Here is a 2,876-nt window from a genome sequence, read left to right as displayed (position 1 = left end):
CCCTCCCCATATGCCCCTGCCCTGGCTCACAGGTTCTCGCTCTCTCAGAAAGAAAAAAAAAAAAAAAAAAAAGTAAATAAAAATGAAACCTGCATATACAAATACAAATTGTGGGCAACCTACATTATTTACCCACTTCCCAATATTTTGGGATCTCCTGACAAGAGCTTACATTTCTCAATTCCTTCTTAATCTAATATGTTGTTTCTACTTAATTCTTTTTTTTATCATTTTTTTAAATTTATTTTCAGCATAACAGTATTCATTGTTTTTGTACCACACCCAGTGCTCCATGCAGTCTGTGCCCTCTCTAATACCCACCACCTGGTTCCCCCAACCTCGCACCCCCCGACCTCTTCAAACCCTTCAGATTGTTTTTCAGAGTCCATAGTCTCTCATTGTTCACCTCCCCTTCCAATTTCCCCCAACTCCCTTCCCCTAACTCCCCATGTCCTCCATGCTATTTGTTATGCTGCACAAATAAGTGAAACCATATGATAATTGACTCTCTCTGCTTGACTTATTTCACTCAGCATAATCTCTTTCAGTCCCATCCATGTTGCTATAAAAGTTGGGTATTCATCCTTTCTGATGGAGGCATAATACTCCATAGTGTATATGGACCACATCTTCCTTATCCATGCATCCATTGAAGGGCATCTTGGTTCTTTCCAGTTTGGCAACCGTGGCCATTGCTGCTATAAACATTGGGGTACAGATGGCCCTTCTTTTCACTACATCTGTATCTTTGGGGTAAATACCCAGTAGTGCAATTGCAGGGTCGTAGGGAAGTTCTATTTTTAATTTCTTGAGGAATCTCCACACTGTTCTCCAAAGAGGCTGCACCAACTTGCATTCCCACCAACAGTGTAAGAGGGTTCCCCTTTCTCCACATCCCCTCCAACACATGTTGTTTCCTGTCTTGCTAATTTTGGCCATTCTAAGTGGTGTAAGGTGATATCTCAATGTGGTTTTAATTTGAATCTCCCTGATGGCTAGTGATGATGAACATTTTTTCATGTGTCTGATAGCCATCTTATATGTCTTCATTGGAGAAGTGTCTGTTCATATCTTTTGCCCATTTTTTGATATGATTATCTATTTTGTGTGTGTTGAGTTTGAGGAGTTCTATTTAATTCTGACCATTTCTCCTATCATTTTTCCTGAGGCCTATTCCCCTCTCAGTACCAAATATTAATCAAAACATAAAACAAAGAGCTTTCTGCCCGTGGACGCCGCCATGTAAGCATCGTTAAAGTCTCCCCTCCCACCACCATCATGTCTAAGTCAGAGTCTCCCAAAGAGCCTAAATAGCTGCGGAAGCTCTTCATTGGTGGTCTGAGCTTTGAAACAACCGATGAGAGTCTGAGGAGCCATTTTGAGCAATGGGGAAAACTTCCGGACTGTGTGGTAATTAGAGATCCAAACACCAAGTGCTCCAGAGGCTTTGGGTTTGTCACATATGCCCCTGTGGAGGAGGTGGATGCAGCCATGAATGCAAGGCCACACAAGGTGGATGGAAGAGTTGTGGAACCAAAGAAGTTTGTCTCAAGAGAAGATTCTCAAAGACCCGGTGCCAACTTAACTGTGAGAAAGATTTTTGTCAGCGGCATTAAAGAAGAGACTGAAGAACATCCTCTAAGAGATGATTTCGAACAGTATGGGAACATCGAAGTGACTGAGATCATGACTGACCAAGGCAGTGGCAAAAAGAGGGGTTTTGCTTTTATAACATTTGATGACCATGATTCTGTAGACAAGACTGTCATTCAAAAATACCACACTGTGAATGGCCACAACTGTGAAGTAAGGAAAGCGCTCTCTAAGCAAGAGATGGCTAGTGCTTCATCCAGCAGATGAAGAGGTCGAAGTGGTTCTGGAAACTTTGGTGGTGGTCGTGGAGATGGTTTTGGTCAGAATGACAACTTTGGTCATGGAGGAAACTTCAGTGGTCAAGGTGGCTTTGGTGTCAATTGAGGTGGTGGTGGATATGGTGGCAGTGGGAATGGCTATAACGGATTTGGTAATGATGATAGTTATGAAGGAGGCGGCCCTGGTTACTCTGGAGGAAGTAGAGGCTATGAAAGTGGTGGACAGGGTTATGGAAACCAGGGCAGTGGCTATGGTGAGAGTGGCAGCTATGACAGCTATAACAACGGAGGAGGAGGAGGCGGCTATGGCGATGGTAGTGGAAGCAACTTTGGAGGTGGTGGAAGCTATAATGATTTTGGCAATTACAACAATCAATCCTCAAATTTTGGACCCATGAAAGGAGGCAATTTTGGAGGCAGAAGCTCTGGCCTTTATGGTGGTGGAGGCCAGTACTTCGCCAAACCACGAAACCAAGGTGGCTATGGTGGTTCCAGCAGCAGCAGTAGCTACCGCAGTGGCAGAAAGTTTTAATTAATGCTAGAAAACAAAACTTAGCAGGAGAGGAGAGCCAGAGAAGTGACAGGGAAGCTACAGGTTACAACAGATTTGTGAACTCAGCCAAGCACAGTGGTGGCAGGGCCTAGCTGCTACAAAGAAGACATGTTTTAGACAATACTCATGTGTATGGGCAAAAACCTCAAGGACTGTATTTGTGACTAATTGTATAACAGGCTATTTTAGTTTCTGTTCTGTGGAAAGTGTAAAGCATTCCAACAAAGGGTTCTAATGTAGATTTTTTTTTTTTTTGCACCCATGCTGTTGATTGCTAAATGTAATAGTCTGATCATGATGCTGAATAAATGTGTCTTAAAAAACAAAAACAACAACAACAACAACAACAAAACAAAAACATAAAACAAACAAAAATCCCCAACAATTTGGCCTTAATTTCCTCTAGGCACTGCTTTGACAGTGTCAGTTTTCCAAGTAGAATTTAACTGAAT

At 42.5% G+C, this 2,876-nt stretch overlaps 1 pseudogene; it reads left to right on the top strand.

Annotated features, from left to right (window-relative positions):
* Positions 1–1,278: 1,278 nt before the first annotated feature.
* On the top strand, positions 1,279–2,516 carry LOC116874182 (annotated as a pseudogene).
* The last annotated feature ends 360 nt before the right edge of the window (positions 2,517–2,876 follow it).

The sequence above is a fragment of the Lontra canadensis genome, unplaced genomic scaffold (assembly GCF_010015895.1).
Source record: "Lontra canadensis isolate GAN:19392208 unplaced genomic scaffold, GSC_riverotter_1.0 scaffold1, whole genome shotgun sequence".
NCBI lineage: Eukaryota > Metazoa > Chordata > Mammalia > Carnivora > Mustelidae > Lontra > Lontra canadensis.
This window is presented reverse-complemented; position numbering and strand designations above follow the sequence as displayed.